The sequence below is a fragment of the Rhineura floridana genome, chromosome 1 (genome assembly GCF_030035675.1).
Source record: "Rhineura floridana isolate rRhiFlo1 chromosome 1, rRhiFlo1.hap2, whole genome shotgun sequence".
In the NCBI taxonomy this organism is placed as follows: Eukaryota; Metazoa; Chordata; class Lepidosauria; order Squamata; family Rhineuridae; genus Rhineura; species Rhineura floridana.
In genome coordinates, this window is record NC_084480.1 from 117730277 (window position 1) to 117743034 (window position 12758).

Below are 12758 nucleotides of genomic sequence, written 5' to 3' on the forward strand. Positions count from 1 at the left end.
GCAGTTGTATTTCCTATTTAGTTACCATGCAAAAGTTGCCTACAGTGTGAAAACATTGACTTCTTTGTGTTATTACACTGAGTACCAGATGCTTTTCCCTCATGATGATTGCTCTTCCTATGGTTTTGTAGAATTAAAGTTGTTGAAATTCACTTTGGGCTGAACTGTGCATCAGGCACAGCTTCATAGGCAAGTTAGCAACAGTAATAAAAGGTACTTAAAGCATAGGCATAATCTCCACTCTTGTGAGTGAGGCAGCAAGATAAATTAGTCTGACATATGCTATTTATCCTAGCTAAAGGTGATGGCACCCTAGGGAAGACAATATCTATTCTGTTGTGTTGTTTGAGTTTATGAACACTCAAAGGCTTTTGTTGTCATTTGGCTGAGGGTGTAAAGAAGTAGCCCCTATGATCTCTCACTGTACTGAAGTCTGCAACAAGAGTTAATTTGTAAATACTCAGTATGATTTGTATTAGGCCTGGTATAAAATGGATCGCTGAAGAAGTTCCATAAGTGAAATACCATGGCACACCACAACTCTTGACAATATAGAAATAAACACAGCCCTCTGATGTCAACATGGGCAATCTGCTCTTTCCATTTGGGCTTCCACATGTTCCTGTCTCTCAGTTCTATATGCCAAAATTGGCTAGACCACAGGTGGGGAACCTCAAGCCCAGGGGCCAAACGTGGCCTTCCAGTTCTCTCTGTCTAGCCTTTGGGGCTCTCCGTAGCCATGCGCCCTACCCCCACTCTTCCCCCCCATCACCACCCCTGCTTTGCACCCTCTTTGAACTCTCATAATGTCTCTTGCTTGTCTGGATGGAGGAAAGGGGGTGAGTGGAAACTAGCCTACTGTACAAAGGTAAAATTTATATCTGTTGTTCCACTCACTGTTGCCTCTGGCCCCGCACCCACTGGCATGTGGCCTCCAGAAGGTTGCCCAGAAGAGAATGCGGTCCTTGGACGGAAAAAAATTCTCCACACCTGGGCTAGACCAAGGTGATATATCTTTTTACATCTTTGTGGACTGAATATGACATTTTGGCTCATCCTTTTGGCCAAGCTCCAAGTGCCATCTGCTAGCCCTTTTGAGGTCTACAGTGTTTTAATCCTAGGCCATACAAACAGTCTGTTTGTCTCTCATTCTCACCCCCTCTCATGCACAGCAGCTCCTTTTCCCTGTTAACATATCCTCAGATTGTGAAGCTGCAGTAGCATGATCCTCCTTGGACTGTACCACTTCAGAACCCTGATATGAGAACTTCATGTTTTAATGTTCACACCTGTCAAAAACTGCCTAGCACATCAACTAGAGTTATAACATAGCCTTCTCCTGATGCTACCTCTTTTATTTATGCTGAGCTTTTCATTAGGGAAGCATTCACGCATTCAGTTTCCTCATCTTGGTTCCAAAGTGGTTGAGTTTTGAATATTTGCTTTGTTTGTAACGTAAGCAAAAAGGCTTTAGATTTAGAGTCATGGTTGAAAATAGGAATGGAAAGGCTGCTGCACAATCCCTGTCCTGTCCCTGTTGCCTTCTCAACCATTTATTCCCTCTCTGCCATCCTGCATCCCTCATGCCTTCTCTGGCATCCTCCTTGCCTCTGGGTTGTACTTGGGTTTCGTGAACACACAATAAACATTCCAGAACAGGTTCCTAGCATCTGCTTGTTCCCGCTTTGTACCCACAGTTCCTCTTGATGCAGGAGTAACTGTCAAGGATGCTTCCCACATGATATGACATGTGAGTTTTGGCAGGCCTTGCCAATATTTTTTTTCCTTCCAAAGTTTAATTCCAAGAAGAGCTTTAATGGGTATTATATGTAAAGAGTACATGTTATCCTCTGATGCCAGTGAGTTTGTTGAACTCTAGTGCCCTTTCAGATCTCATATATGAACAGGAAGAAATATCTGCACCTTGAAGCACAAATAGTACTTTAATAAAACCATTACTATAGTATAGTGGTTAAGAAAATGATCAGGAAACTTCCGCTGTCCAATTCAAATCTTAACCTTGGCTGTGAACTCACCGAGTGGCCTTGGCTTACCTATTAGGAATAATAACATTCTATCAACCTTACACCATTGTTTGAAAGACTACAGAGATGATATATGTGAAATGAATTGAGCACGCAGGTACTTCATAAGTACTAAGTATTGCTACTATACAAGGCTGGGGAACTTACAGTATGTCCTTCCACATGTTGTTGGGCTCCAACTCCCATAATTCCCAGCCAGTGTGTCCAGTGGTCAGGAATGATAGCAGTTGGAGTCCAACAACATGTGGGGGTGGGTAGTTTCCCCAGCCCCCTTACCAGCACCTATCTGGTCTTGCTGATATAATCAAAAGTACAGGCATGCAGAGGCAAAAATTGCCCATATACAAACAAATAATGCGATAGTAAATAGCTCTATTAGGAAAAAAAAAATAACGAGGATTACCAGATAGAAAGGTAGGGAACTTCTCTAGGGCAAGGAATGTCACCCCCTTTGAGGAATTGACTTGTTTTATTAAGGAACAGGGCTGTTATCAGAAGAACAGGTGAATTAGTGGAAGACTATGGTGTGTTCAGTGGTATCAAAGAGAGGGTTGTAAGAGAGGAAAATAAAATAGCTGAAATAAAGTGAAGTCTTTTGAAGTCCAAGCATCATTAAGTCTCCAGTTTGCAGTCTTGTCGTCTTGCCAACATAAAGGATAAAGACCCAGCAAGAAATAGGATAAAATAGAATTGTACTCTCCAGGGGAGTGACTAATTTTTTTAAGGTTTCTTGAAGTCCACAGAGTGCTGTAACCCAGTAAGCCACCTCTCAAAGCTTCTCCACTCCAGGAAGTCAGGCTGCCAGTCTTTAAAGGCAAGGAATCTTGCTGTTCCTTTCAAGAAATTGTACTTTTAAGGTTCTAAGGAAATATTAGAAACAACGTAGGTTTGGGGCAGAAAACAATTACAAACTGCTGAAGAGAAGAAATGCAGTCTGTGCACCCACACTTATATTGCAATGGAAGGAGGATTGCTGAACTTTTAAAGAACAGCAATATTAGGCCTCTTGTTTTTAGTGAAGGATGCCAGCTGAGCTTGTATTGTTGAGCCTATCTGAGTTTATATTTGCTTTCTTAAATTCTGGACATTTCATCTCTGAGGGCCAAGATCTGTAAATTGTTTGTGTGTGTGCTCCCCACCCCTTTTCAAATTCATCTTACTTTTTTGCTCCTTCCAGAAGCAAAAATCAGTTGCTGCTGATGCTGTAATTTTGAATTTCTGTGTGGATGTTCTAGCTTAAATTTAAAGTGGAATTGTGGGATGTGGTATTTTGTTAAGTGAATTTACAGGATTATAGGGATTAATTAATGTAATTAGCCCTTGCAGTTTTCTCTAATGGGGAATACTAATATCTATTCTGTATAAGATTATCCATACATTATTCATGTATGTGTATATACCCAGAGATTTTGGTGTTTGTATACCCTTTTCACATGACTGACACACTCTTTAACTCTGGTTGTTTGTTATTTATGCATTCCTAATCCTGTTTCACAGATATTTTTGCAGATCTTTTTAGTATTAGATCTCCTGCATTGTTCCTTCTTCCTATCTCTTTTACAAGTTACATGGTACTTTTCCTACATAAATCACAGCAATGCACAAGCAAGCACCTTTGAATGGAGCTTGTGTTGACACAGATAATGAGAACTTCAGTCAAAAATCATGCTACTCTGAAGATTGTGTCTATTGTTGCATTATTTTGTATGACCGAGTTATTTTTAAGCAAGCAGGTGCTTTGGGTTCATCTGCATCAGCTGCTTGTGGAATATTAAAATAGTTCCAATACCAATCTTATGTAAAAGGAAGATCCAAAATCATTTGGGTGTTCTAGACAGGGTTGTAACAATCTGCACAGATTTTGGTCTCACAACAGCTATCCTTGGTTAAAATGGGGGGGATTAGTTTTGTGCTCTGTGGATTGTATTTAATGCTGTGAACTCAGAGTTCCATTCATGCAGCAGGACTTCCCATTTGTCTCTTCTGCCCACGTGCCCTCAAAATCTGCTCCAGAGGATCCTCCAGCCCTCTGGAGCAGATTTTGAGGGTTCAAAGAGGGGTGCAGTAGGGAGGAGGAGGGGAAAGTTTCGCTGTGCAAGTGGAAGTCTGCTGAGCTAGCAGAACAGCACTACCAAATATGACCCCATTTCTCTTATACAGTTTTTTAGCCTGTTGCTTGCTGCTTCTGGCTGCTGACAGTTGAAAACACTTTTGCTGTTGTAACAACTGAAGGATTACCACCCTGCCTTCCCTCTTTCCTTTTACATAGTAAAGGCTGGACAGAGAACTCACTTTCATCAGGGAGCTACCCCACTTTGATGGGAGCTCTTGAGTAGCATGATTTCCACTAGTTCCAGGGGGAAAGGGTGCAATCCTCCCAGGCCTCACAAGGCTGAGAGTCCCCCAAATATTTGTTCACATTGCCTAAAGTCAGAAGACAAAAAAGGCTGCACTGACTTTTCACCTTTGAGCTTTAGAGCAGTGGCTTACAGAGTTAAATGGAAACTATTCCCTTCCTTGTAGTGATTCCTTAACTGATGACTGTAAATTGGGACAAGTAGTGACCCCATGCTGGAGGGAGAAGAAGACTAGGCCCCAATACCCACTGCAAGTTTTACTACCCTGCAGACTATTCCCTTAGATGAGCTAGAATGGTTTTTTGGCTAGCTATTATCAGTTACTCAATGGAACATACCCAATTGATTTGGATTGTGGAGTAATGTGGGAAGAGCTTTGGCTTTTTATTAAAACTTTATTAAAATTAAAGAGTGCCTAAGCTCTATCACAAAGGCATAACCACCTAGCAGGAAGTAGGCTTGCTACAAATCTGTTTTGAGAATCTGTTTTGAGAATCTAACTGATGTTTGCCAAAATGAAAGCAAGGATGCAGTCATTCAGATAGGCTACCTGTTTGAAATACTAAATGATTCATTCATTATTGTAATAGACTTACTTTTAAAAAAAATTATGCATATGTTTAATAATTGCCATGTAACATTAGTAACTGTAAATAGATACTGTGATAAAGGGATAGCCAACACCCATTCATTCATCAGCCTCAACCAGCATCATGGCCAGTGGTCAGGAATGATGGGAGCTTAGTCCAACAACATCTGGAGGATATCACTTTGGATAACTTCACTGATGATTCGCAATTTCCTGAGATTACAAGATATTCCTTTTCTGTTTCTATTCTAATGTAGATTAGATAAATTTATTAATAGTCATAAATGTTAACTCACTAGATAGCTAAAAATTATTAATGAATTGATCATAAATAAATATTGCATATGAAGCTATACAACGCATTTCTAGAATACGATTGGTATATAATCCGATCAGCAGGTGAGGCTTTGTTGGTGCCGCTGCCACCGGGTCTGCCATGACAGGGCCTTCTCAGTGGTGGTTCCCCATTTGTGAAATGCCCTCCCTGGTGAGATGCATCTGTCTCCCTCATTGTTGATTTGCAGGAGGAAATTAAAAACATTCCATTTTACCCAGACATTTGATGGCTGAAAGATACTGTCCCTGGCAACCCTGAAATCATTGGCTGAGAGAACATGGTTGTTTTTAACTGTATTTTTAGAATGTTTAGAATTTTTAATAATATTATATGTTTTCTGCCCCGGGATCCTTTGGGAATGAATGATGGGGATGGGTCCCCGGCTCAGTAGTAGAGCATCTCCCTTGCATGTAAAAGGTCCTAGGATCAGTTCCTGGCATCTCCAGATACGGCTTGGAGAGACTCCTGCCTAAAACCCTGGAGAGCTACTGCCACGTCAGTGTAGACAATACTGAGCTAGACGGACCAATGGTCTTAGTATAAAACAGCTTCCTATGTTCCAGTGAATGAACGAATGAATAATTTATTATGGCTGCATTCAGACATGGGCTTTATTACATTCATTCTTCTGATTATAATGGCAGTGCTTCTGTCTTGATTTCTAATGTTCCTTTCACACTGCAGTCCCCGTTGCCTTATGGAACTGTGGCTTTTTGAATGATATACCGCCATGTCATGCTAAATTTTCATTCACACCAGTGGGCATGGTGTGACACAACAATGAATGTAATTAGGTATGTTGCGACTCCCCCACCCTTTCCGCACATGGGCATGCTGTTCCCTCATGAAAATGGTGGGAAAGAACTGTATGCTGGTGTACCACCCCAAATTTTGTGACTTTCCTCCTGTGGTTTACTGGGTAATTGGGGATGCAAGCGGATTTTTTCTGGAAGCAATTAACATGGAAATGAGCACTAAACTTCCACTATGTTCCACTAGTTTTCCAGCAGTGGCTTTTACGTCATGTGAAAGATCAAAGAAAATGCAGAAATTATCAGGAAAAGAAATGTCAGGAAAATGAAATAAACTGTTGTCTGAATGCAGCCTATGTCAAGAGTCTGTGTACTTAAATACACTATCTTGTTTACTGATAATATTTGAAGGAGTGCAGGATGAGGTCTCAAGACTTTGTTTTGCCTTAGGTTACCTCTCTGTGGCCCTGACCAATTCAAACTTCTTTTTGACCATTCAGATGGTTTGAGCTTGATGAATGTTTCTTGGAACCATGCAGGGAGAAAAAGGATTTTCCATAGGAGGGGGCCATCACTGTGGGAAATAGTTCCACCTATCGTGCGAAGGCAAGAATGTTTTTGAAGTCAAGACTAGGGACGTCATGCCCCTCCCACTCTCCAGTTCATTCTTGCCTTCGTACGAACAAGATTGGAATTTCACGTAGCATTTAGCTAAGTCTCGTATTTGTTTGTCTATTTCTCTTTAAAGCCTTTTTTCCGTTTTTGTGTCTAGCCTACTGAGGATCCCCTCAGAGACCGCGGCTGCGGCTCTCTTCACCCTTTCCTCAGAGCTATTTAATTTCTTTTTTTTTCCTTGACTGGGGGCTCCCTCTGAGACCGCGGCTGCGGCTCTCTTTGTTTTGGCAGTTTCAAGCCCCCTCCCCCCCCGGCTCTGTCGTATCCGTAGCCAGGGGGCTCCCTCAGTGACCGCGGCTGCGGTTCTCTTTTTGATCGCTTTTGATCGCTTGTGAGGGAAGGGGAATCCCCCTCCCTCCCCCCCCCGATCGTTGCCGCAGCTGCGGCTGATCCGATCTCAGCGGGAGCTTGCAGCTGCGGCTCCCGCCGTTACTCCTTGCCTCAGATCACCCTCGCTACGTGGCTTAAATCCCACTGCGAAGGGCTTTACAGACCGCGACGGCGGCTCTCTCTGCGGCAGCTGCCGTTTTTCCCCTACCTGCTTCTTCCGGGGTTTTTCTAGAGCCGCTACTGCGGTTTTCGGCGAGACCGTGCTGGGCAGCCCTTCCCCCAGTTCGCTTCTGACGGCCGCCATTGCTCCTTCTCCCTCAGCCCTTTTTTGATCGTTTTTTCCCGCCCTTTTTTCCGGGCGCCATTTTTTGAAATTCAAAATTCCCGCCTTTTTTGTTACCATTTATTAAGCATCGGATACCTCCCCTGCAGGCTATCTATCTGCATGTTTGTGTATATGTGCTGCTGACAAACTTACACAAGGCTGATTTACACACATTTTTACTGTGGCTGTAATCCTAGTGGCTGAATTATATTATCAAGGCTGGAGCTCCAATCCTAGTGGGCTGGATTGTATTATCAAGGCTGGAGCTTTAATCCTAGTGGCTGGATTACATTATCAAGGCTGGAGCTTTAATCCTAGTGGCTGGATTACATTATCAAGGCTGGAGCTTTAATATCAGTGGCTGACTTGTATTAAATCTGATTTACATTGTATATCCTGCCCCCTCTGGGGCCGTGAACAAGCCAAAAACCCAGCCTACAGCACTAATCTGTGTGTGCCAACTCTAAAACAGCCTATATTATATTAACGCTGATACCTCAGTGCATTCTGCCCCCTCTGTGGCAGTGCATTTCGCCATCTGCCAGTGTATCCTACCCCCTCCGTGGTAGTACGCTGTGCCAGTTCGGGTCTTTACATCCTGCCCCCTCCGTGGCAGTGTACTGCACCCAGGTTTATATAAGATGGCAGAACAGCCAGGCATGTCACCATCAACACACATGGTGCCAGATCAGCCAGACATGCCACAATCAGCCAAGCCACAACATCCTAACACGTCTAAGACCAGACATGCCAAAGCACTGGCTAAGACAAAACATCTTTCCAGCCATAGTAAACCAAAGCGCCCTCGTTATGTCTCTGTGCCAACCACCACCACAGCACAGACACACATAAGTGACATTTTCCATTCTCCTACTACTGCCTCTGACGAGGAAGAGTTTGTTGGCTTTCCCGCTCACTGTTCGCCTAACGAACCTACCTCTGGTTTACCGCCTCAAACATCTGTTCCATTAGTTCACCAGGCACATACATCTCCCACATCTGGTCTGCAGCTGTCTCCTGATTTCCTCTCCCAACTCCAAGCCATGCTGGCTTTTTTCACGCGAATGCAGTCACTACCACAAGTTCCTGCCATACCCCCACTCAACATGGACCAACGTGCGTTCCATGAAGCTCATCCTTCCTGTTCACCAGATCCCTTTAATGTAGCCAGAGGCAGATGTACGGATGAGTCTCGTATGCGGAGGAGTCAACTTTCACTGACCATGTTGAAGGAGACGACTGGAGCGACTATTCAGATCATGAGGAGGATACTTCGTATCGCTTGTTCGATACCTCATATTATCAACCGCTAGCACGTAGGGTACTTCATACCCTTGGTCTCCAGACTGCACCTTCAACTTTGTCCGCCCCAGCTATCAAAGGGGCCAAGGTCCTCAAATCTCCTGCACCTACTGAACACTACATCCCGGTGCCGGACCCAATTGCCAAATTAGCCTCCGAAGAATGGGCTCATCCACTCAAAGCCCGACGCTTCAAGAACCTGGCTGACAGATTGTACGCCCTAGCCCCAGACTTTGCCACCAAGTTAGATGTCCCTGGCATAGATGAACCAATCGCTCGCCTCGTTTCAAGATCTCTTTTGCCCAGGGAAGGGGAATCCCACCTAAAAGATACTACTGAGCGACGAATAGACTTCGCCCTCCGCAAGAATCACGAGGCCACTGCCTTAGCCATGCGTGCCTCCGCTTCAGCCTCCATATTCTCCAGAGCCTCTATGATGTGGATGGATGACCTTCTAGAGGATGCTAACCCTGATCCTGTCGCCTTCAGAAGAGCACTATCGAAATTACATAAGACAGCAACTTTTGTGGCCGATGCCACTTTGGATGCCACTCAATTAGGGGCACGAGCCATGACGGCTCAAATAGTCGCTCGTCGCACCCTCTGGCTTCGCCACTGGCAAGCTGATTCAGCGGCCAGACTGAACCTGTCCAAGGCTCCTTACTCCGGATCTCTACTCTTCGGCGAGGAAGCTCTAAAGGCAGTTCTGGTTGATCCAAAAGACGCCCAAAAACCGGTTCTGGCCACAGTCAAGAACATCGACCACAGGCCCTTCAGGCGATTTCCCTCCTTTCGTTCTAACCAGTCCTTTCGAGGAACGCGGCCAGGAGGACGAGGCCGCGACTTCAGACCCTATGACCCCAACGCATTCAGGGGCTCCTGGAACCGACGCTTCCAGGGCAGAGGTCAGTACCAAGGGCGCAGGGGCAACTCATCGTCCTCATATAGGGGAGGCCCTCGCCTACACAAGTAGTATTAACGCCCTCCCCATAGGTGGCAGATTACTTAATTTTGGAGATCGATGGCTGCGCCTTACTACGGTCTCCTGGATCAGGGACCTTTTCACTTACGGCTATACCATAGAGTTCTGGGCAACCCCATCAGACAGATTCCATCCGTCTCCTTGCCCAAGGGCACCAGCCAGGCACAACATCATGCAGACAGCTATACATCACCTCTTGGACATAGCGGCAATAGAGCCAGTTCCCACAACTGAGAGGTCGGAAGGGGTGTACTCCCTCCTATTTGCTGTGCCAAAACGAGATTTATCTTGGAGGGCGGTATTGGACCTCAAGTTTGTCAACCGTTTTGTAACATACCGCAGGTTCAAAATGGAATCTCTCCATTCCATTACGGAGAGTCTGCATGAAGGAGACTTCCTGGCTTCTATCGACCTTAAGGAAGCGTATCTCCATGTGCCCATTTGCATAGCCCACAGAAAGTTTCTTCGGTTTGCCTTTGGCCACCAACACTTTCAATACAGAGCGATGCCATTTGGCCTCTCCTCTGCTCCAAGAGTATTTTCCAAGGTGCTACTCATCCTAGTGGCTTACCTTCGGACCCAAGGGGTTCATATCTACCCATATTTGGATGATCTGCTAATACGATCCAAGTCTGAAGAGCTGGCTCAGCATCATTTCATGATCACCCTCAATGTTTTGCAGACCTACGGCTGGCTTGTCAACTTTGACAAAAGCCATCTCCAACCAACCCAACGCCTACTACATCTAGGGGCAATGTTGGACACGCTGCAGGCAATGGTCTTCCTGGCTCCAGATCGCATCACTGCCATCACAAGCATCGCAAGGTCCCTGATGCAACAAACATCCGCAGACATCATGCTTCTCGCCAGAGTGCTCGGGATGTTTATCTCCACAATCCACATTGTGCCCTGGGCTCGAGCCCACACTCGGCCCCTTCAGTGGACTCTGTTGCCTTTTCAAAAAGACATTGCCAGCTCCAACCATCGCAAAGTTCGTTTGAGCCCCGCTCTGCGCCTCTCCTTCCGCTGGTGGACCAAGGTTCAACACCTCTCCAAGGGCACGTCGTTCAGAGAACCCCGCAGAACCGTCGTGACCACAGACGCCAGCCTCATAGGTTGGGGAGCCCACTGCAACTCCCAGTACGTTCAGGGGGTTTGGCCCAACGCAGAGCAATCTCGAAGCATCAACTGGCTGGAACTAAAGGCTGTCCACTTGGCTCTATGTCATTTTCAGTCTCTGTTCCCTTTGCATCATGTGCTCATTCGAACAGACAACACGTGTGTAAAATCACATTTGAACAGACAGGGGGGCACCAGGTCTCGTCCTCTGCAGGACTTAGCCTCCCTCATCTTTGTCTGGGCAGAACAACATCTACAATCCCTGAAAGCAGAGCACCTCAGAGGGATTTGGAATGTGACAGCAGACTGGCTCAGCAGACAACAGGTCTTCCCGGGAGAATGGAAACTTCATCCAGCCATTTTCCATCGTCTCCAGTGTCGGTTCGGCGCCCTCTCAGTCGACCTGTTTGCTTCCAGTCACAATTGCCAGCTTCCAAGGTACTTTGCCCGATACCTGGACTCAACAGCAGAAGCAGTGGATGCTCTGACAACACCGTGGCCAGACGGTCTATTGTACGCCTTTCCTCCCATACCATTGTTAGCCAAAACCTTGAGGAAGGCGCGAACCGAAAGGGCACAGCTGGTTCTGATAGCACCATTTTGGCCATGCCGACCATGGTTCTCAGATCTTCTGGCAATGTCAATGATGGATCCTTGGACACTTCCAGTAACGCCAGACCTCCTATCCCAGGGTCCAGTACTGCTGGACTGTCTGACGCTGTGATTGATATTATTTTGGCCTCGAGAAGACCATCTACCACTCGCATTTATCAACATACCTGGGTGGCTTTCTCCAAGTGGTGTCAGTCCCACCACCACGATCCATCCCAGGCCAATGTGCACCAGGTGCTCCAATTTCTCCATTGTGGCTTTATGATGGGACTTCGACCCAACACTCTACGTCGACATGCGTCTACTCTGTCATCCATTCTCTCAGTGTCCTCTCCTGGAGATCATATTTCCTCACATCCGTTCATCAAACGTTTTTTGAGGGGAGTCGCCCTACGCTCTCCGGCTGTTGTCCATCGGTTCCCCTCATGGAGTTTGCCGAAAGTTCTGCAGGCTTTGCAACGCCCTCCATTTGAACCCATCAGGACTGTGCCCCTACGTATACTGTCCTTCAAGGTCCTGTTTCTGATCGCAATCTCATCTGCCAGACGCGTTTCGGAGTTGGGCGCATTTTCTTCTGCTCGACACCTCTGCGTCTTCCATAAGGACTCTGTTGTGCTGAAGACTGACCCTTCCTTTCGTCCCAAGGTCGATTCAGTTTTTCATTGCAGCCAGGCCATTGTGTTGCCTTCCTTTTGCCCGGATCCTACCCATCCTCTTGAAAAGGCTTGGCATTCGTTAGATGTCCGGAGGGCTCTCAAGACCTACCTGTCTAGGACCCAAGAGATTCGACGAACGGAGTCTCTGTTTGTATCCTTTCATCCAAGGTCTATGGGGCATAAAGTATCCACTTCTACCTTATCCCGTTGGTTAAGGGCATGCATTACTTTAGCATATGAGTCCCTGAAGCTGTCAGTTCCAGCTAGTATAACGGCTCATTCTACCAGGTCAGCTGCCACCTCGGCTGCTTTTGCCACTAATGCTCCTGTTGCCGATATTTGTAGGGCTGCAGTCTGGTCTACCCCACACTCGTTTATAAGGCATTATAAAATTGATCGTTATGCCTCTGCTGATGCATCTTTTGGCAGACGAGTGTTGCAACAGGTTCTTAATGAGGATTAACATGTGGGTGGTCCCTCCCTATATGGGTTGCTTTGGTACATCCCACAGTGATGGCCCACCTCCTATGGAAAATGTACCATTGGTCTCACCTGAAAGGTGATTTTCATAGGAGGGGGCCATCACGACCCTCCCAGTTGGAGGATGACTAGACATTTTATCAATGGGTTACATGTTATTGTTACGCTATTATATTTAAATGTAAGAGTGAAGTCAA

The 12758-nt window shown here is 45.8% G+C and overlaps 1 protein-coding gene across 17 annotated transcripts in view; it reads left to right on the top strand.

Moving 5' to 3' along the window:
- CCDC171 (coiled-coil domain containing 171) overlaps positions 1–12758 on the top strand; it is a 311338-nt gene that overhangs the window by 97384 nt on the left and 201196 nt on the right. The window lies entirely within an intron of this gene.